The 23,020-nt window shown below is 44.6% G+C and overlaps 1 protein-coding gene across 1 annotated transcript in view; it reads left to right on the forward strand.

Annotated features, from left to right (window-relative positions):
- Ntm (neurotrimin) overlaps positions 1-23,020 on the forward strand; it is a 982,570-nt gene that overhangs the window by 66,374 nt on the left and 893,176 nt on the right.

The following is a 23,020-nucleotide window of genomic DNA, read 5'->3' on the forward strand; positions in this document are numbered from 1 at the left end:
TCCCTGTGCCCTCACATTCCTCTATTTTATCCCTACCTCTGCCATTGACCCCACCTCTGACAACAACCCTCCACCACACCCACGAATTCCTGTTTGAGTAGTGGAAAGAGGAACTATGAAAGGTACCTAGAAAACAAAATATCAAGGAGTCAACAATCCTATAATTTAATGATCCTTATTTGAACACTTACCAAATATTGAATGAGTAGATGTTTAGACCGACCTAAAAAAGAAGATTCAGCCCTTGTATTTCTATGACCCCTGTCTTCCATCCAGAGCTCAGTCTTACCTTTAGCAACAAGAAAGTCCATCTGCCAGAGAACACTCAATTTCATTCAGGAGAGACCTGCCACAGTTGGTGCTATAGGAAGACAGCGCTGAAGATGAGCTTGGGATAGATATCCTGTATTTCCTCTATTGTCCACTAATGCTGAGTGACCAACAGTCCATAAGAGTCCCATAACAGCAAATAACCATCGCATTTGTAGGTTGTGATGGGCACTCAGGAGAGGAGCAAGCTTCTGAGGCAGACACCAACAGAGGACAACTTTACAATGGAGGGTGTCAGAGAAGACATCTCTTAGGGAGTGGAAGTTTCTGCTATGACAGAGACAAACTCGGCCTGTTTCAGAGCTGTTTAATGAGTTGTTCAAGCTGGGGTATCTAAGAAAAGCAGAAAGCAGACCTGAAACCTGGATCAGAGGATCTTGAATATATGCTTAAAAATGAATGTTATTTAAAAATTTTTTTTACTTTATGTGCATCAGTGTTTTGTCTGCATGTCTGTCTGTGTGAGGGTGTTGGATCCACTAGAACTAAAGTTACAGACAATGGTGAGCTGCCATGTGTGTGCTGGACTTGAACCTGAATCCTCTGGAAGAGTAGCCAGTGATGTTAACTGCTGAGCTATCTCTCCAGCCCCATGAATGTTAATTTTTATGAACATCATTAAATATCAATAACACCACAGCACAATCTTTAAAAAGACAACCGGCTCCATTCTCTTGCCTAGGGACTCTTCAGAGGTAGCCATTGTGAGCACCTATCTGTGTCTTCAGATATTTACCTTGGGAGTGCTAAATAACATTCTTGTAAGGGTGTTCTAGACACTCATTCAGCAGAGAAGACAAGAATTTGTCATCCTTAAATAACTTTTGCATTTACTTTCTGTTTTACTAATCTGTAGTTTTACTGTAGAATTATTGGTTTGCTCAATAGTCAATATGCAAATGAATGCTAACATGCAAATCAAGTCAGGAGACTTGTGATGAGGTTTACTTCTGCATATAAACTACCTTTTCCTAAAGTTACTTATTTTTCTGCGCCTTTTCCTAGAGTTACTTATTTTTCTGTGCACATACGCCTGTTTTCTCCAAAAAGTTTTCCCTGTCACTGTGAAGGATCATTGCTGAGGTTCAGGCTGAGCCACCCAGCAGTGTTTGTTGCTACTCAGTGCTATGGGCAGGTTTCCATGTGAGCTGTTGCTTTCTAGGCTGACATCTGACTTCCTTTCACAATCATCTCAGCCTCTCTCTCATTTTAGAATCTGCTTCCAGCCCCACCCCACCCCAGTTCCTGTTTTCTTAATCTCCCTCCTGTTTTTCACGAATATAGTTTGTTGGTTACACCCAAGGATCATATAACTGACTTGTACATTGAAGACTATGGTGCATCCTTCTTGACATGATAGTTTAGCTAGGCATAAAAGTCACACCTCAAATTTTTTTTTTTTCTTTCAGAATGTCCCTAACATTCTCACACTTTGAAACACTATTTAGTTCTGTTTGGTGACTAGACACATACCACTCTGACTCCTTGTTCCTTGTAGTGGGTTCGATGTATTATCTTTCCTACCAGGAAAGATTTTAGCAATTCTTTTTCTAGCTGGTATCTTGGAATTTCCTTCCATATATACAGCATCTTAGCATAAGTGTTTAAATATAAATCTATTCCTTTACTATATTTTTAAAAAAATTAGATTTGTTTATTTTATGCATGTGAGTGTTTTGCCTGTATGTATGTGTATGCATCACATGCCTACAAAGATGAGATGAGGGTTTCAGATACCCTGGAACTATAGTTATGGATGGTTGAGAGCCACAGTGTAGATGCTGGAAACTGAACCTTGGGTCCTCTGCAAGAGCAACAAGTGCTCTTAACTGCTAGGGCATCTCTCTAGCCTCTTTCTTGTTTATACTTGAATTCTAGTTCAATTAGTTTTGAAAAAATGTATCACTTTCTGCTGTGGATATCATTCTATATAAATAAAACACTGATGGCCAGTGACCAGGCAGGAAGTAGGTGGCCAGGCAGGAAGTAGGTGGGACAAGGAGAGAGGAGAATTCTGGGAGGCGGAAGGCTGGTGGGGAGACACTGCAGCCACCGCCAGGACAAACAGCATGTGAAGACGCTGGTAAGCCACCAGCCATGTGACAAGGTATAGATTTATAAAAATGGATTAATTTAAGATAAAAGAACAGTTAGCAAGAAGCCTGCCATGGCCATACAGTTTATAAGTGATATAAGCATCTGAGTGATTATTTTATAAGTGGATTGTGGGACTGCGTGGCTTGGGGAACCTGGAGAGAAGCCCTCCAGCAACAACTTTCTATTTATTTGTTAATTCCCTCATTTTTCTCATTCGCTCTTTTTTATTTTTAGAAAAAGATGAATTAGGTAAATGCCATGTTTTCGCATTATTTTTCATTTCTCTTTGCTGCCACTATATTTTCTGAGATGGTTCTTCAATTTTATCATCCAGTGTTCTAAATTCATATTTTTTTTACTTTCTCAGATAGTCTTGTTTTTAATTTCCAAGAGTCCCTCACTGTCCTCTGGTTCTTGTTTGTTATTTTGCACAAGAGGCAGGCATTAGAAAGCCCATGGATTCTTTACAAGTGAGCATGGCAGCTGAAGGGCATTACTGGGAGCTGGTTGGGTAAAGCCAGGCATTTTGTTGTATATCCCTCAAATGCTGATGACTTTGTCATTGTTGACTTTTTTCCTCTGTTTGCTTTTTGAGGAAATATCTTACTAAGTAGCCCTTGCAGTCTTGGAACTTACAATGGAGGCCAGGCTCACCTAGAAGCCAACTGCTGTTTATCTACTCTTATGTCTACCTTTTTCCAGAGAAGATTCTTAGAACCTGCTCAAGTCCCTCCTGTATACTGGGTTTCACTTGTAGTACTCAGTGGTTCTTACTATTTCCTGGGGGCTTGAGAAGCCAATCCCATGCAGACATCCTGCTGAATTTCCATCTCTGACATGTTTCCAGATGATAGGGATGCTAGTTCAGGGACCACATTTTTCAGTGTTTTGTTCTAGAAAATAAGCTTCCCGTATTTTGCTGGGACAACCGTCTGGTTCCAGCAAAGAGGAGAGTCAAGAATAACCTTTCTTCATGGATGTTTTCCACTGTATTCTTTTTGTTCTGCCTTTCCTCAGCCTCCATAGAAACACAGACAGGTTTGAGTCTGAGGTTTTCAGTTTCAGCCCTAGTTAGCTGCTTCCATGTATGCTGGCATTTGGGGCTCAACTTTCTCTGTTTTATGGATTGTTATGGGTCATTCATCAGCTCCTGTCTTACAGTTCTGCCGACTTGTTTGATCTGGTAAAATCTTCTCTAATTCTGTCTGTATTCCTTTTATCTTTACTGTTATTTTTTAGAGGGATCTTGGGAAAACCTGCCAGTGGATACGTCCTTAAGGCCATGATGAGTCATGTCTGGAATTTTTCTGACCACATGTATTTGTCTCTCTTCCTAAGAGTACACATGTGCCTCTCTGACATTCCCAGCCTGAGGCTGGAAGACCCTGGAGATGCCATTATCCTAATCATGTAAATCACTCTGTCTTCCATTCCCACTGAGGAAAGAATTCTCCCCAGAACTGAGATCCCAACCACAAGAAAGAAGAAAAGGCAATTTGACATTTTCTTGACTGTTTGGAAATTTTTCTAGCACAAGAAACTCTTTATCCTCCACTCTGGTTCTTATTGAATTAAGGCAGGAGAAAAGAAATCAATTCACTCTCCATATGCTGCATGGTAAAAACCACCACTCACTACACACTATGGAATATGTAGGAAGGCGACAAAAAGATAAATCCATCAACTAACAAGATAAGTGCCTTGTTCCTCCATCTGTTACTGCTGTGTCCTTATCTGGGATTGGAGCATGGCAGCCACGATATATCTTGTGTCAGGTATTATATTCCAAACTTATATGAATGAATTTTCATGCTAGTAACCATCCATGATGTAGCCCAGCCACAGCTAAATTTGTCCTAAGGCACCGACGGTCTCTTTGCATTTGGAAGCCCATTGAATTCACAGGCGGGAATAGGGCTGGCTGCTGCTGCTGGCCGATGCTATCTGTCTCGCAGCCTTTCGCACATGGCTCTCTCTGCTGTGCTAGGGCTGGTGGAGATGCAGATGACACAGTAGATTCACTCCCAAGGAGGTGGCAGTATCCTTCAGGACAAGGGAGAAGATGTATCTGGAGGGCTGGCGTCCGGCCCTTCTAGGATGGATGAAGTCATTGATTAGATGACTGATTAGATGAGGGGCTTCTTAGATGACAGAGGGAAGCTTCAGAATGGCATTCAGTTAGAATGACATCCCATGCTCTTCGGCAGCTCCAATTATCCCGTGATGATTTCCTCATTCACAAACAGAGTTTATTTTGAGGATGAGCCTTAACTGAGCATCCAGGTGCAGAAGCGGAGATGATGACATGTGGCACTGGAACCCGAGATTTTGGCATCTCTGACAAGGCCTGAAATGCTCAGTAGAGGCAGAAAACTTGTTTGCATCCATGATGGGGAATGCACCTTGCATATTATTATCGAGGTTGTGTAGCGCGTCTGCATTGGCATGGCTGTCATCATTGTCATCCTTCTTGAGAGCAGCTACAGCAGCAGCAGCCGCAGTGACACTGCGCTTGAAAGTGCATTACAGTTGTCAGCACTTGGGGCCTGTGACCACCTGTGGCCTTGGCACTTCGTCTTTAGTCCACCCTCATACCTTGTGTCTGCTGGGTACTCTACAGGGTGCCGTGGATTTGATGCCACAGCTCAGGGGAAACACCACAAACAACTTAATTTTGTAAGTAGTAGAAAAGGGACGTGGGTTGTTGTTTAATGATACAATTTAGAACAGAAAAACCGATTGTATTGTGACATAATAAAAAGATTAAAAATACGTTTTCTCAGTTTCCAGTTAGGATGTCTGGGTTTGTGCTCATATCATATTTAGAGAAAAGGAAGAAATAGGTCATGTTTTGAAAGTTTTGTTTGCTTGGAATGCCTAATATGGAGATATCTGTCCTACAATCATGGAGTATACTAGAATTCAAGGAAGGTGTCAGGGATACAGGCATTCCCCGGGGAACCATCAGTGGGCATGGAGTATGCTGGGTGACCTTTCATGTCATTGCCAGGGATTCCTATCTTCTGCTGTTCAGCACCTGTGTTATCTCACACATGACTGGATTTACTGACTTACTGATGAGTAGACCAGCAGAAGTTGTAAGTGCTCACTTCCAACACTATGACAGGACTGTGATTTCTATCGTGGGTTCTCTATTAATTGGTCTCTTTAAGATCATTCACCTTAGAGGAAGTCAGTTTCCATGCTATGAAGCATCCTTGCAGAAAGACCCACTTGGCAAGAAACTAAGGTTTGTAAGAGCCGTGAGAATAAACTTCAAAGAAGAACTACTCTACCCGCATTTGAGTTTTCATATGAAATTGGAATTCTGTGTGACAGCTTGGGCATAATACTTGAGACATAAAACCAGAGGCATTCTGGGAGGCTACTTTCTGAATTTTGGCCCACATAACTGTGAGATGATAAATGTTTATGGCATTGAACTGTTAATTTGGGGGGAAATTTGTTATACAGCAATAGATAATTAATACAGATAATTAAAACAACAGTTAAGTTTATCTAGGAGGTTGTTTAGAGAAAGTGAAGTAGAAGCCTGTTGCTTATTTGTGTGCAAAAGATAGAACCCCCATCCTCCAAATAAAAGGAGCCAATATGGGAACAAAAAGAGGAAATAATAAGAGTTAAATAAGGAAAAAATTACAAAAGTTCAAGTTGAGGGAATGTATTTTACAGAAAGAGAGGAGAAGATATCCACCATTCCAGTGATTCTAGTAGCTCCAATAGTAAAAGGTTTGGAATGATCTGAGGGATCAGAAATTAGAGTGAATTGGGTGATCTCAATGGGGACAATTTCAATAAAATGATAAAGACAAAAGGGGCTGGCACTGGATTGAAAAATAAAAAGGGTATGAGGTCTTATGTTCCAGACAAAAACTGATGGAGGAGTAGTAGTAGTAAAGAATTGGATAACAACAAAAAATGATATACTATAAAATGAGGAGTTTCCATGGAAGGTTCTTGAATCAAGTAATGACTGCAGTAGAGCCAGAAGGAAAAAGAGAGTGGAAAATTAAGGATGATATGAGTACAACAACAACAACAACAAAATGCCATAGAAAGTGGAAGAGGTATGCAGATAGGGCAGTGGTCTTAAGGAGGCCTTTCCACCTGCTAAAATGGAAACCATAGGAGAAGATCACAGGTAGGCGTGAATGTGTTCCTGGAAGAAGGATGAGAAATGGTGAAGTTGCGTTGGCTTTATTTTTCCCACCAAAATTAGGAAGGGGTACATGTCAAAAGTGCTTCTCAAAACTTCCCATCAAACACTCCCAAGAGAGAAGCAGAAATGCATAATCCCATTAATCTGAAATCATAGTACAGTGTGGTCAAAATTGTGCTCATAAATTCAAATAAATTATTCATATGTACTATTTATATTACCATCCTTATTGTGGATGTTTTAATATAGCATCATTTGAATTACTTATAATATTTAACTTCTCTTTAAAATTATTCAAATAAAATTTATGCATCTGAGGCTGTATTGTATTTATCTTGTGAGATGTTTATTTTAATGCAGTGTCTGTAACCCTCAATGTATGTATAACGCAGTTGGAGAGTCTGAAAATTAATCATTAGTACCTACTTACACATCTGCCCATTCAGGTTTTGACATTCCCTTTGTTCCCTGTGACCACATTGGGCATTATCTACAAGGATGAATGTGAGAAAAATAAATTTTTTTTCTCATGTCAAGGAGAAGAAAAGGAAAGCAGAAGGGGGAAGATCAAAAACTTACGATGCCATTGTCCAAGTTGGATAAGCCTCTGCCATGTCCCTAAGGCAGGACTGGAGCCTTGTGGGTGTGAGGGAGAAACACATTCTCAATATGTCGGCAGAGATGGCATATGGTAAGCAGTCACCGAGTGTGGGAGTGGGAGGGAGAGATGGGGAAGCTGTTGAGAGGTATAATAATGTAAATGACAAGGAAATATTTGATTTGCTCATTTTTCTAAATGATGGACCTGGCAGATACTAAAAATTCTTGCAAGATGAGATTTATATATACTACCCAACCATACTTGCTTTTGGACAACATTATATAAATTATTATGGGCACAATTTTTTTCTTTCAAAGTTAACAAATTCAAGTCAAATGTGGCCTACCCTTCTTTTAGTAAAGTTTTTGCCCCATCTGCTCATTAGCCTTCTGTCTGTGGCTGACTATTCTTTACAAAGACAGAATTAACCGAGGAAGACTTTACAACGCTGGAGAGATGACTCATTGGACAAAGTACTTGCTGTACAAGCCTGATGACCCTAGTTCAGATCCCTAGAACCTTTAAAGCCAGGTGCAATAGTTCACATGCCTGTACCCCTAGTTTGCCTTAATAGAAAGATGGGATGCCGGGAGCAGAAGGAGCCATAGGCAAATGTGTAGGGAGTGGATGGAGCCCTGAGTGAATGAGTGCTGTTGACATAAGCACACCCCTGTCCATGATCCCATTGCCTCAGACTCATGAAATCAGCTAAGCTTTCCTTAGGTCTGAGTACGAACATTGACAGTGTGCATAGAAAAAATCGACCACATCTTTCTTCTCCTGGATGACTACAGCTGAGGCTGCTTCTCTACAGAGACCTCCTACAGAGACTAGTGAAGCCTGTCTCCTTACTCAATTGTATAGAGTAAACCTGCCTTCTTGATTCAGATGTAGAAAAGAAATGCCTTGATTTTTCTGGGTTGCAGCTGTTGGTGGTGTCTCCAGCAGAGTGCATGGGCCACCCAGTCACAGCTGCTCTGTCTGTGTGTCTGTCTGTTCTCCATTCCTTCTTGTACCAGTCAGGTATCCAGGACCAAGTTGTGCGAGATGCAATGATGGAAAGTGGAGACAGGAGAGTCCCTAGATGCTTGTGCCAGCCAGTCTGGTGTAAAGGAACTGAGCAACAAAATTCCATGTCTCAAACAAGGTGGAAGGCAAGGACCAACTCCCAAGGATACCCTCTGATTTCTGTGCAAGTTCCTACACACTTGTGCATGCACATGCATACACACACACACACACACACACACACACACACACACACGCACATACGGGAAGACTTTGCAGTCCACAATGCTGAAGTGGTTACTATCTGAATCTTTGTATAGAATTCCCCACTTCTGTTTTTTGGTTGACAAAACTCATGATCTAAAACTTCCGAGCAATTGTTACAGATCACCCTTTTCTTTCAACACCTCTGAGTTGTGAAACATTTCCCCTTATAACACCACCATTCTTGGCCCAGTTCCTCAAGCCTTATGGACAGAGATTGTGTAGAATAGGGTTATAGCTCACTTGCAGAGTGTCTGTCTGTTATGGACAAGGTCCTAGATTCCATCAACAGAACCACAAAAAGAAAAAGAACAATGGACAGATGATCTTCAACCCATTTCTTCAAGGTTGGTGGTGACCCTGTTTAGCTGTGGCTAAAAGCTGCTTGCATGCTGACAGAACTTTCTCAATTCAGCTCAACCATGTAGTAGTTTCCCAAATTTTAGGTTCATAGAATTTTTATTGGGAAGCAGTTTCTGCATCTACGTTCTTCATCCCTCCCAGCTGTTCATCTTCTTCCAAAAGTCTACTTTTCTTCTTTTCTCTAACTTCCTATTTCTCATTTTTAATAGTTACTTGAAATTTTTGGATAATGTATTTTGGTCATATCCACTCACCTCCCAACTCCTCCAGATCCACCCACCCAACATTGTTTCCCTTTGTTTATTTGTTTATTTGTTTGTTTTTGTAAATCACTAAGTATAAGACATCACCTATGTGATTCAGAAAACATGGACAAATCAAGCTTGTATTCACCTAGAAGCTCATTCCTGCTGGCTAGCTTCTCATAGTGCTATTCACACTACCAGAGGAATAAAATACTTTTCCATTATACCCAGCTGTGGAACCTGCCAGCTACAATATGACCAGCCCAACAAGACATGCCCACTGGTACAATAGTGGCAGGAATGCCATGGGAGTAACCAGCCACAATCTGATTGAAATTAAGGCCCGTGCCACAAGTTGAAACACATAACTGGTACAGTTATCAGGGCCAGGAACCCATGGCTAATCAGACCATAGGCTTGAGGGGAGAGCCGACAACCATTATTCAGATAAATGGGCATATATTTATGATATACTTAATGACTTATTGTTCTATTCACAGATTAACGCATCGAATCTCTTAACCCTATCAGAGACACTTCCTTCTGCAGTAGATGACAATTAGTACAGAAACCTATAACAGGTCAAGGTGCAGATAATAAGAGACTGTGGAATGCTTGGCCCCAATTGAACATCTATGCCGTAGTCCTTCCTAGAAGGCTCAGAAATAATCGTGGAAGAGGAATAGAAAGACTGTACTAGGCAGAGGTGGGAAGTGACTATGAAGAAACAATGTTTCCCAGACACAGCAGGCCAGCTTCCCTTTAAGCTCACCCAGAGCCTGCCTGCAGCCCTAAGCTCTCTTGTGATACAGGGTTTGGATTCAACTCCAGGTACCATGTGTACACATAGCCAGTGCCAGTGACTTGTGGCTCAGCAAAGTTAACACAGATTGTGAAATCCAAAGGATTTAATATCAAAGCTCAAAATGCTTTGGAGACTCCATTCTTACTGTCTTCTAGAGTGCTCCTAGGAAGTCTATCATAATTTGCATAGGCCCCAGTTGCTACACAAATCCAAACTGAAAGTCACTTCATAGTTAACCGTCTAATTGTATTCAAAGACATGCTGCAAACTCAGACTTAATCATGGCTGACTGAAAAAATAAAAATAAAAATCACTGAGGTCCAGCTGGATGCTGAGCGTCAGCAACAGTGGTCCAGGGAGATCTGTTGTGGTTCCGGGGAAGGGATTTACAGCAGAGCTCTAGACAGTGTCATTCACCATCTGGACCAGCCAATCAGACTCGGGTTAGGGCAGAGCTCTAAGACCTGCTAGCAGAGAATGATGGTGACTCTGACCCTGCAATCTCGGCCATCATGGAGGACTGTGAAGGCATGGCTTGCTGGGTGATGTGGAGGTGCAAGACCCTCAATAGGTGCCTCATCTAACTACCTAGCAATACCCATTAAGCCCCATCTGTCCCTATCACCGTTCCTGCCTTGGAGCAGATTGGCGTAGTAGAGACTAGAAAGAAGAAAGTCCCAGCCCTTTCTCTGCATATGCACATGGACCTGGGCTTATCCTGGGTTCCACCTACTGTGAGCAGGCTACTATGTCAAGTTCTTTGCTTGCACTGGCTACCGTATAGCAAGAGGAGCATATCATTACCAGAGATGGAGCCTCGCAGATCCCATCCAGAAAAACAGTCTAGTAAATTTGAATACCCAGGCAAAAGCTCCAAGTAGCAGGCCTCGAGTCCTGCTTAGTGGGAGTGGAGGAAAAATATTTCATAGTTCCGAAGCCATGGGAGGGTGAGGAGGCAGGCGCCACAAGTGTGAAACTTTGAAGGAAGTGGTAATGATATCTTGTCAGAATTCTTAAGCCAGTGTCACTCGCTCTGTGGTTCAAGTTGGGGTCTCCTTCTCCCCACGTTAGTATGCCTGTATCCCTTTCCTGTATGTAGCTGAGATGGGATCTGCCTTTGTAGAAGTTACAGACAGCTACATCTATTGAGTCACTACCTTTTGCCAAACGCTGTCTCATATGGTATCTTGTGTTTAGAAAAGGCCTCTGCAGTGACTAATATTGACATAGACATCTCCAGAGAAGTTCAATGGAGCATCAAAAATAGCATGGCATAAAGACGGGGACAGGTTTCCAACAGGCCTCACTCCTGACCACACCCACACAAAGCTGGGGCCTCCCCGGCAGGTGGTATGGCTGAGAGGCTGATGTGAATCAAATGCCTTTTGCTATTAGCCTGACTGAAAACAATGTCAGGAAGCAAGAGGAGTAATAGGGTATGTATGTAAATGGTTGCATCCTGCTTATTAAAATCTTTTTTTTTAAACAGTTATTTTTTTGCTTCCAATATTCTGTCCTTTGGTCTGACCTATGCTGGACTTACCCTCACTAGCCTGGGCAGCAGGCTGCTCCATTATAGGAGGCTATGGGCTCTCATTTAGGGGTCCACCAGTCTATGAGGACTCCTCCAAAGTGAGAATAGCACAGCTTGGTTTGGAGTGGTGCAGAGGGAAGGTTGGGGATCCCCTGATGCATTGTTTAGACACTGAGACAAAGGGTGAGTGGGTTACCTCTTTGACTGGTTTCTCTCGGAGTGGATGATTCAGTTTCTCATTTTATCTTTTCAGACTTCCCACCTTCACTGGAAAGAGTGAGAGAGAGAGAGAGAGAGAGAGAGAGAGAGAGAGAGAGAGAGAGAGAGAGAGAGAAAGAGAGAGAGAGAATCCCTTCCCTTTGCTTCCCACTTGGGCCCTGATGGATTTGACTTGTCTCTTCAGAGGCTCCCAAATCCCGGCTCTAATTTCAATTAGAGTCCTCTCCATGGCAGAGCAGGAGAAGGCTGGGGCTGCAGAATCAATTCCTAATCCCCACATTAGCGCTGATTCATCTCTTTCCTGAGCTCCATCAGCAGCAGCTCTTTGGGGAAGGAGGGAGGGAGAATTGAGCGATGTTTCAGAAGAATAAATATGGTTTGTTTGTATTTGTATTTGCTTCCATGCTGAATTCTGATTGCATCCCGCACCGTGACACCACAATTATTATTAATTTCCCCTGTCTGCTCTTCGATTCCGGCTGCCACAAAGACGAGATGATGGATAATGTTAGATGTGGTAATTGGATGAGTTGGGGGAAAGAGAAGGAGAGGAGAGACAGATGTTTCATTATGAGATTGCTCATCTCCATTTGGGCCTCCGGAGCAGAGGCCTCAAATGCGCAGCCTGCCGACCCTGCACCTAGGATGGGCGGGGATCCCAGCGGGTGCTCTGCAGGCCTGTCCTACTTCCGCAGCTTTGTTCTACTTATTTTCCTTGTACTTCTGTGTCTTAAGCAGCTAAGTTTCACACTTAGTTCTGGTGAGTGCAGATAGGACAGAACCAGACAGTGCAATTGTCCTGATTCTCACTTGCCTGCAGATCTACGGAACACTGACCACGGTGAGCTTCAGTCTGTTGTATGGTGGAACACCCACACACAGACTCTTCAGAGCAGAGATCAGGTCATGACAGTACCCAGGGACTGGAGCCTACATATGGGTGTGTAGTACTCCTGCAGAGGCCCAGATCTCAGCTATGAAGAGGCTTCTCTGCTGTGAGGAAGGAGCTGAAAGGGAGTTTTCCTTTGTGTCCTCCCTAGATTTGGAATGTTTTTTGTCTTGTCCCAGCTCTAGTCAGAGACAATCACTTTCTCCTGTGACTGGTGTCTGCTGTCTGCATGCCGAACTGTCTTCACCACCAGTAGCATTACTGTCCAGCGGTCCCCCCAGCTAGCCTGTTGCTGTCAGCCACACAGTCAGATGTGAAGAAGGATGGCAAGAGGGGCCGTGTCTCTTGAATACATGTCCAGGCATGAGATGAGGTCCTTCCAGGCCACCTTCCAGGTGTTAGATTCCCAGGAAAAGCTGGTAGCATCTGATGGCTTAGAAAGGAAGCAGATCTTTTGGATCTTTTTCCTTCTTTGGGGCCCAGGAGGATTTACAGGGCTGTGAACAGAACTCTCATTCATAAGGGGTCAATGGGACCTGCTTCTGTTCTGATGTCCCTTTCTCTATCTAGACTCCAGTCTGTGGGTACAGGACACATGGAAGAAGAAGGGTTGCTCTAGGCCAGAAACAGCCACCTTGTCCTGATGTTGTTCCTCTAGGTATGCCAAAAAAAGTAGTTCAGACTCTGCACGGGGCGGAGGCTTTCTGCTAACAGGCCAGTGATGTCAATGACCCGGAACACACATGACAGCATCACTGCATGCTAATGGCTCTCAGTCATGCTGGATAGGCCATTGCAGGGCTGGCGCTGTGTTTTCCAGTCTGTTGGGTAGTCACACAGGGACATCTCTAAAATCCCTTTGTTTCTGCTTTGCGAAGAGGCTTTGCTTCTTTCTCTACAAAGATGCTAGGAAATGGTAGTGAGGACCTGTGGTCTAGCTAAAAGAAAAGAGGTGCATATTGTAGTGAGCAGGAAGCATCTGGAAAACAAAGGACTGTGGGCACCCAGGGAGCAGGGGCTAGGAGTGGGGAGAGGGTCTCTGGGGATCCTGAGCTATAAATTTGTGCAGTCAGATTAGGTGCTTACATTTTTTTTTTTCTCATCGCTGTTGCCGGTAATGGAGCTGCCGCACAGTAACTCATGCATGAGATTAGCTACAGTGAAGGGACAGCCAGCAAGCCACTGGTGACTGAGAGCACAGGTCAGAGAGACCTGAGGGTGGCCAGGTGTGTGCTGCTCACGGCCTGGAATTCAGCAGGGGCAAGAAGACAGGACGTATCTTCTGGAGCAAGGGATAGGGCCCTGAGGTAGCCACAGTCCAGCTTCTTCATGGTACAAATGGGGAGTTGAGATCCAGGGTGGTGAGGGACTTGCCTGAAGGCACAAAGCAAGCTAATAGCAGAGCTAAGGCTAGTGGGATCCCGTGCTGTCTCACCTGCGGATGGGCCCTCGGGGCCAGGGTTGTGATACATACAGTCTGCACAGCCAGTGATTCCAGCATCATTCAGATCAGTGCATCTGTCATCTTTCCCATCAAACCCTCTGCCTTCTAATTAAATCCCCCGTGTGTGTGTGTGTGTGTGTGTGTGTGTGTGTGTGTGTGTGTGTGTGTGTGTGTGTCCAGAAGCATGGCAGCCGCAGGTGTGCTGGCTGATCATGTACTCCCTATGAGGGACCTCAATGTCCTTCGAAGCCTGTCTTGTGTTATTTGTGCACTCTGCATGTGGGAAAGCTTGTCGTGACAACCGAACCACTGTTAACCTGCTTTGGCGTCCAGGTACTCTGAGTGAGTCTAAAAGGATGCTTCTGCCTCCGCCTCCCTCCACTCTCCCTCCCCTGCCCCATCCCCGACAAGCACTGCATTTGAAGACCTGGCACCTGAGGTTTGCAGGCAAGCTTTAACCAAGTTAAGGACCTGCAGGAACTGCTGTCGTCAGCCCCCAGCTGGAGAGTACAGTCTCTTTTCTCCCTTTCTGCTAGTTCCTGGGTAGAATGTCTTATTTTGTCTTTTAAATGACACTGTTTACATGGTCTCCTGGAATCATTTCTCAGGTTCCAAGCTACCATAGAGGCTAGTATGTCCTGTCTGTGCTTGAAAACTCTCTCCTCAGCTTACTTTCCATTCACCTATCCAGTAATGAGGAAGAAAAGCAAGGTTCACAGGTCAGGGCTGGGGATTGGGGATTTTTCACTTGGGCCTTCATCGGCCCACTCATGTGCTACTGAACAGAGCTTATCTGTGCAGAACTGCTGCATGAGACAATGTCCTGCCCCCCCTCTCCTCACTCTGGGCCCCCTCTCCAGAACAGCTCCTCTTCTTTTTATTTGATGAATTCATCTCTATTGTGCCAGTTTCTAGGAGGTTCGGGTTTGGGCATTCCTTTGAGGCAGCCTCAGTGAATCCACACTAAATAGTGCCTTCAACACCACGTAAGCTTAATGTTGGACTGTGACTCCTGTTAGGAAGGGTGGGATATTTGGGGTTTGGACACTGCTCTCCACAATAAGTGGATCACTGGTATTTAAGTTCTTAATGGATGTTGTAGCTTAAAATAGCCAAGAGAGGGGCTGGTGGAAGGACTCAGGTTTAGAGCACTTTCTGCTCTGGCAAAGGACCTGAATTCATTTTCTAACACCCCCACTGGGGGCTTCACAACTGCCTGGAACTCCAGCTCCAGGGGATCCAAACCCTCTTCTGGACTCAAAGGGCACCAGCATCCACACATGCGTGTGCATGCACACATGTACGAACACACATAGTGCAATTTAGAATAACATTTTAAAGACTCTCTGGAAAAAGTTTCTGTGCCTAGACCCTATTTCTGATTAAATTTTGAGAATCTTGGCAGGAAATGCAGCTACTTTTTCCAAAGATGGGATATGAATGTAGGGGCTAAGAACCACTGCAGTAAATACCTTTCCTGAAGAGCTGGAAAGGTGGCCTAGTGGTTGAGCGAATGTGTTGAATCAAGTATGAGAACCTTGCTTGAATCCCAGTACCCACCTAAAAAGTTGAATATGGTAAGGCATGCTTGTAACTCCAGTGCTCTGTGAGTGAGTGGGGATGACTGGGCCTTACTGGCTACCAGCCTGTCTCCAAGTTCAGTGAGAGACACTGGCCCTAGGGAAGAGGCAGAGAGACAGAGCAGGACATCCAAAAACCTCCTCTGGCCTCCCCACATGCGAACCAGCATACACACAGGCACATAAATTCTGCACCTGCACACACATACATACCTAAACATTGCAAGAAACATTTGTTGAATGAAGAAAACTTTGTATCAGAATTTCAGAGCAGCAAATTGCTGGAGCAGAGTAGCTGGGCTCCGGTAGTGCTGGGAAAAATCCTTCATGAAACTTGTGCTCATTTCCTATAGTTTCCATATCTGAAAATTGATTGGTATCATTCATTATGGAAGTGATTCAAACTTCCTTATTGTAAACTAAGAGCAAAAGCCTTTGCTTCTATGTCCTGAATTAGAAAAATGTAAGTGAAAGTATCCATGCCAAGAAAGACCAAGACTTCAATAAGTATTTCTTCAGAAGCACGGGGTGACAACTAAATGCCTAGACTGTGTCTGGTGTATGAAGGATAAACACTTGAATTTTCCATCTGGGTAGGCAAACCAAACAGATGCATGAAGTAGAGATTTATAGATGAGTATTTTCTCTGGATGTTTTTAAGGCATGCATTACATGGTTCAGATAATTAGAGAAGACAGCAGAGCATCAGGTGCTAATTATGTGGTGCCGAAAGTAATGTTCAAGGAGAGCAGAGAGAAAAGTCACCGTGGGCCTATGGCTCCCAAGAAAGCTCCACAGAGGAAGATGGTGATGGGCCCAACTGGGACTCTTCCATAGACAAAGGGAATCCTAGTGTGGCTAGAGGACTTAAGCGTGCAGAAAATGGGCACATGCACCCAGATAATCTTAAAGATAAGCCTGGTTGGGGGCAGAAGGCACTCAGAGGAAGGAACACAAAGTTCATGTTGCATTGGCTAAGCTACAAAGGGTTCTGACAAACTGATACAACAGATTATTTAGAAGCTGGAGGTGGTAAGAGCTGCAACTGGTGTGATCCAGGGATCTTTGATGATCATGGGTTTTAGAGTTGATCCTGACTACAGGGTATGTGTGAAAGATGACCAAAGAAGAAGTGGCAGGTAGTGATCCATACAGGGGAGTGGAGGGCTGTTTGGGTCATTCAAGCATTAATTCACAGGGATCTGCCCTTAGTAGTCATGCAAAAGGGATGTGGTGCTTATTTAAAAGGCAGCATTTCCAGGAGAGCTCCCAGAAAAGCCCAAGATGCTTGCCTCATTTCTGCTTGCCTATGCTGTGGGCCATCATGCCTCATGCCCTATGCATCTCTCCCTTACCTGGTAGGAAGGACTTTGAGCTCTTGGATTTGTACCTCAGCTAGTGCCTCATTTAGAAGGGATGGGAGGTTGGGGAGCTTGACACTATTTTATCATTGTCAAGTCTCATGAATGTTCGTTGTTTTCTGGGTTTAATGGGCTGAGAAATGGAAACACAGTAGGTGGTAGTGGCTGGACTCCTGGCTTGCTGCCTTACTGCCTGAGTGCTGGGGCAGCATCTGCTACCCCCTGAGCTCTCCTGTGTCCCAGAGGCATTCCTTACTAGCTCTTACCATTGATGCTCTCAGGTTAGGAGGAGGGTGTCTTAGAAGCTATCTTCCTCTGATTTGGGGAGTGGTCCTAAAGCCTAGGACCTTGGTAGAGGGCTGCTTGTTTCTATGGAATGTCTATCTTAAACAAACTGAAGGGAGGCTCCCTGATCCAGGTGATGTGCTTCCACATGGAGAAAGGGGTAGCCAATATCTCTTCATATCTCATAAGGACAAGTGATGGTATATTAAAATATTCCCTATATAGTAGATGTTCCATGAAGAGTCACTATGAACATGGGTAGTCACTTTCATTCCTAAGAAGACCCTGAGGTTGGAAGCACCTTTTAGATCCATCAGTGTTCCATGGCCAGTTAAAGGCCTCAATATGAGCCCAGCTCCCCTGAAATTCCCCAGATTCTCTGCTTAGATTCTCAGAAGCTCCTGTACCCTCCACCTGGTGCCTAGAGAGTGCCAAACAGGTAGGTTCCCGAATGCCTGTGTGTGAAGTTTTTATTGTCTGGATGATGGAGGCTGCTACTCTATTCCCCAATTCTCAGGAGGCAGAGGAATCACCACATCTGCGGCAAAGCAACCCTTTGGGGCTGAGTAATGTGTAATTGTCAGTGTCCTCGGAGATAAAAGCACATGGGACTCTGTTTTGTTTCTGCTTTGGGACCTGCTTTCTTACGGTGTGTTTCCACTGGCTACAACTCACTGATGCTGACTCTCCAGAGGAAAGTGTATTTGGGGATTGGTGGGCTTCCTGAATCTCCGGGCCCTCCTTCCTGCCTACAACACCCTCCTGTGACCTTTGATAGGAGATTTGAATCCAGGCCATCAACTCTTAGCTGCTCAGGCAGATGGACATCCCCCACGCCCCACCCTCTGAGTGGCCTCAGAAGCATGCTGTGTTTAGAAGACTAGAAAATAGGAAAAGGGAGAAGAAAATCCTAGTTCTGCATCTGCCTAGCACATACCTTATAGGGAGGAGAGCTACTGAGATTATAAATGATGCTGAGCAACCTGCAGTACCCTGCAGTTTAGGGGCTCAAGGCAGTCATTGCCACAATCCAACTATGGACCAGGGTGTTGGTATTATATCCTGCAGGAAGAATGGAGGCTCTTTTTCTCTAAAGGTAAAAAGGGAAAGTCAAAGAAACAGATATAAGGGAAAAGGTAGATTTATCCCTAGCTCAACCAGGTAAGTGATCAAAAAGAAAAGAGCTTCCTTGGAAGCCCACAAAGCCTCAGAGAACATCCAACTACTTTGGTTCCCTGAATATTGGCATTGTGTCTTAGAAGGCTGGCTGTTTACAGAGATGGCTTACTAGGGAACCTACAAAACCTGGAAATTCATCCTTATGATTCAGAAGCCTGAGAAGTCCAAGATGCCAGCAGATTTTGTTGTCTGGTGAGGACCTTATACCAACTGAGCGGTTCTTTTCTTGTATATCCTCCCTCCCTCCCTGCCCCACCTCTTTCCTTCTGAAACAAGGTCTCATTGTATAACACAGTTCGGCCACAAACTTACCATCCTCTCCTCTCAGTTTTCTAAGTAGCTCACATTATAAGCATCCAACACCAGCCGCCACTCTCAGCGTCAATCCACATTTTATTTATTTTCTTGCCTTTTTGTGGTGCTAGCAATCAACCTCAGCATCTTGCCCATGATAGGCAAGTACTCTCCCACTGGATAGCACCCAGTCCTCTTAGCTCCTTTATGGAGGCCTCACGTGTGAGGGCAGAATGACTCAGTCATTGCTCAAAGATACCTCCTCTTAATACTATAGTTTCCAACGCACACGGCGGGACCAGAACATGTAGAACACATGCTTGATGTGACATGGATTGTCTCTCATTTTATAATCCCAGTTTCTACATCCATTTTGAGAGCACGAATCATGTGCCATCACTAATCTTTCCCATTTTTTTTTCCTCCAATACCCTGAAGAGATGTCTGATGGTGCTGATGTCCACCTCTTCCCAGATCATCAGGGTGAGGTATGGTCCTACCCTGGGGTGTGTTGTGTAAAGAAGAACTGGAGGAGTCCTCTGAGAGTGACCCACAGTGACTAGATTGCTTGCAATGGGGTGAGCTGAGGGGCTTAGCTCTCATTGTCCTAGTTCTTCCCTGCCTCCTCAGTCTTCTCTGGGGTTACCTGTTACTTACATCTGTACCTTCTCCCCATCACAGATGGTCTCCATCATGTTTAAAAATATTTTTCCCACTTTGGCTTTTCCTGACTGGACATCCTTAGCTCACTCATAATATGATTCCTTTCCTTTCCTCTCTTAGAAACAAAACCTTTCATTTCTTTATTCCTGTGTCTCTGAAAGGCCATGACAATTGTCCTAACCCACCATCTTCTTTCTGAGTCTGGACAGACAACATGCTGCCCTTTGCTGGCTTTCTGAGTTAGAGCCATGACTTGGGATTATGTTGGCTGAGATGAGGGAGGTAGAAGGTCTATATCCATCCAAGGAAGCACACAGTTTGCAGATGCAATAAATTGGAGGAAATTGTCTCTGTGGGCACTGTGTATATATGGAGTGGAGGGGCAAGAGTGAGAAGCCGAGAAGAATGAGGTCGGTCTCAGGAATTAATGACATCCAAAGGAAGCCTCCAACTACCTCCTGATTCGGTATGAGGCTGGGGCCACAGAGAGGAGAAAAATCACCTGCATACTCATCCTGTGTTTCGCATAGTTTAAATAATTTTAAATGAAACTGTCAGCCTTAAGCTCTGAAATGTGCCTCCAGCAAAAGATAAACACAGAGAGAAGACAGGGCCTCTGAAGGGAGGGGGAAAGACACCCCAATCTTTAATATTTTTAATCAGCCTGTCTTACTCAACAGGAAACCTCCTTGCAGATACCCTCGCAGACTATCAATTTTCTGATTTTGTCTGTGCTGTTCATTGCAAGTGTGATAGTTCCATTTCAGAGGCTCAGCAAGACTGGAAATCTCTGCTTGGCATCTGCTGGGCCAGTCAAAGCATCAGGTGCTGTCAATGGGTGGCTCGGTAATGGACCTAAAATCTGCAAATGTAAAGCAGCATCTGCAGCCAGCCTGGTGGGTGCACATGACTGGGCCTCACACTGAGGGACAGGGGGAGTGCAGCAGACAGGCAGTGTGACAAGAGGTAGTGGCCCACAGGTTGCACACATAGCATTCTGTCATCGGGCTGCCCTTAGAATTTCTCCCCTCCCAGGCTAGCCACTGAACTAAAGCTCTCCTCACAAGCAGTAATGTCTTCTACAGAGCATGACCACAGGGATTAACAGGAAGCATCACATTAGGATCTAGAACACTGCTGAAGGAGCTGTTCCATGGGAGGACAGTGAGTCCCTCAGTTGGTGGAAGACACTGAAAAGAATGGAGAGAAAACCTCAAAAATGCTTAGGGAGGGGAGTCATACAATAGGGGCACAAAGCCAAAAAGAACTTTGTTTAAGGTCATGCTCATGCAGAGGACTGAGCCCATGGCAGGATGGAGCACAGCAGTAAGGAGAGTCTGAACTTCACGCATCTGAGTTCTGAAGCAAACAATACAGTGCAAAATGAAGAAACCTAAGTCAGATAGAGGAGGAAGTGTTGTAGTGGTCAGCTTTCCATTACTGTGATGAAATACACGGCACAATCAACTTATTAGTAGAAAAGGTTTTAGTCCATGGTTGGTTGGCTCCATTGTTTTGGTATGCCTGCACTGAGTGAGGCACTGGCACGGAGGGACTCTCTTGAGCCAAACATTAGGTGTGCCTCAATACTGCCTTCCACCTTCTCTGGTTTGGGAGCTATGCTGGGACTTCCTTGGCACCCTCTTCATTCATAGCTTGTTGACCCATACCAAACGTCCTGGTGAGGTTTCCGAGGTGGACACATCCCTAAAGACAAAATGGATCCATGCTGCAGGGCAGGTGGTTAGAAGAACCTGAAGCTCAGCTTTTTACTTCTCAGGCCAAGAAGAAAAAGAGGGTCCAAATGCAAGCCCAATGCCAGCATAATATTATCTTGGAATCACCGAATGCCTTTGCCTATAGGGAATATCCTATCTACTTGTAAGGGCTTTGGGGTGATTACATTTTGAATTGGGACTAGAGTCAATGACCCTTGTCGATGCCTCTGAGGCTTATTATTCCTTCTTTTTGTTCCTTCTTAAATAGACCTCTGTTCCTGCTAAACCTAATAGGATTTAGTGAGCCTTGGATGGATTCCTCTGCTTCCTGTCTGCGTGATTGTGTTCAGACTTGTCTCAATTCATTCAGTGCAACATGCCAGGCGCTTTGTTGGACAATGGAGGTCCAGCCTTGCATAAGGTGCTTTATTCATACTTAAAAGGGGCAACATTCATTGTAGAAGAATCGGTATGTAATGTATTACTGTCCAACAGTTGGATGAACGGTTATCGAGCATCCTCTCCATGCCTGGGCCTGGTCTGGTGGGAGAATACAATGGTGAACAGTAACAAAGTCACTCCATTCCAGACAAAGGGAGGGAAACCCAAATAAGTAACCATAAAGAAGAAAATGAAGAAACCCTAGTCAGGTAGAGGGAGAAGTGTTCAATAACCAGCTTTCCATCACTATGATGGAATACATGATGCAATCCACTTGTAAGTAAAAGAAGGTTTTAGTCCATAGTGAGTCAGATCCATTGCTTGGGGTCAATTTTGATGAGACAGAATAGATGTATATGACAGAAAAAGGCTGCTTATCTCATGGAAGTCATGAAATGAAGGAGACAGGAAGGGGAAGAGTTCTACACTCCCCTTTAAGGCTGCACCCCAGTAACCTAACTTCCTCCCACTAGGCACCATTTCCTGAAGGTTCTACCACCTCCAAATAGGGATAAATTTTAGATAAGTAACTACTGAATAGAGACTTAAGACTAGCCTCAGGGCCTCAGGGCCTTGGTGAGGTACCCAGTTCAGGGAGAAGAAGGAGTGCTTGAGGGTGGGGCCAGGGCTCTTGTGAAAGAGACTCCAGGGAGCTTCCATGTTTGAATGTGTAAGGGTGTATTGAGGAGACATCCCTCTGCAGCACTGACAAGAGCCCTCCCCAGGATCCAGACATGCTAACGTGATGACATCCAACTTCCAGCCTCCGGAACAGCGACTAATGCTTCTCGTGTTTGCCAGCCGCAGTCTATGGAGGCAGCAGCTTGAAGGGTCTGAGTGAGAACTCATTTGACTGGTCACCGTGGGGAATGAGTGGAGGTAGCAAAGAGACTGGGGGCTTGGGAAGAGGAGGGCTAGTGAGGTAGGGAGCGAAGAGGGGAAAGGCAGTTCTTGGCTACCAGGTGAATGCCTTAGGCGGAAGAATGGCTGCTTTCCGGGCCACCAGAGCTAGCTGAGAAACGTGAAAAGGCGATTGGATGTCAGTGCCACGGAGATCCAGCAGGAGCCCTTCAGGTGGTAGTGTGGACACCTGGAGGTGCCTGACTGGAGGGCTGACCCACTTAAGAAGCATTTACGGGGTACAGTGGAGAACGTGGAGAGCCCTTCCCCAATCTGCCCACCAAAATATCAGCCATCACAAAATCCATTTGTCCTGAAAAGTCTGTCCTCATTTTTTGAACATACTGTGTGTGGTTTTTTTTTTTTTTTTTTTTTTTTATAACCATCAGTGACAGCCCACCACAGTTTGTACCTATCAACACTGCAGTCACCCTAAGGTGACACGGGACTTGGCTAGTATGCTTCTCTCATCTGTATCACGTTCTGTAGTGTCAAACGCTAGAGCAACACTTCTCAAAGTTTAATGAGCACCAGACCTGAAGGGCTGGTTAAAACAAGGGTGCTGAACCCCACCCCAAATTACAAAATAAGTAAGTTTGTGGTGGCCAAAGAATTTCTAA

The sequence above is a fragment of the Peromyscus leucopus genome, chromosome 7 (genome assembly GCF_004664715.2).
Source record: "Peromyscus leucopus breed LL Stock chromosome 7, UCI_PerLeu_2.1, whole genome shotgun sequence".
NCBI lineage: Eukaryota > Metazoa > Chordata > Mammalia > Rodentia > Cricetidae > Peromyscus > Peromyscus leucopus.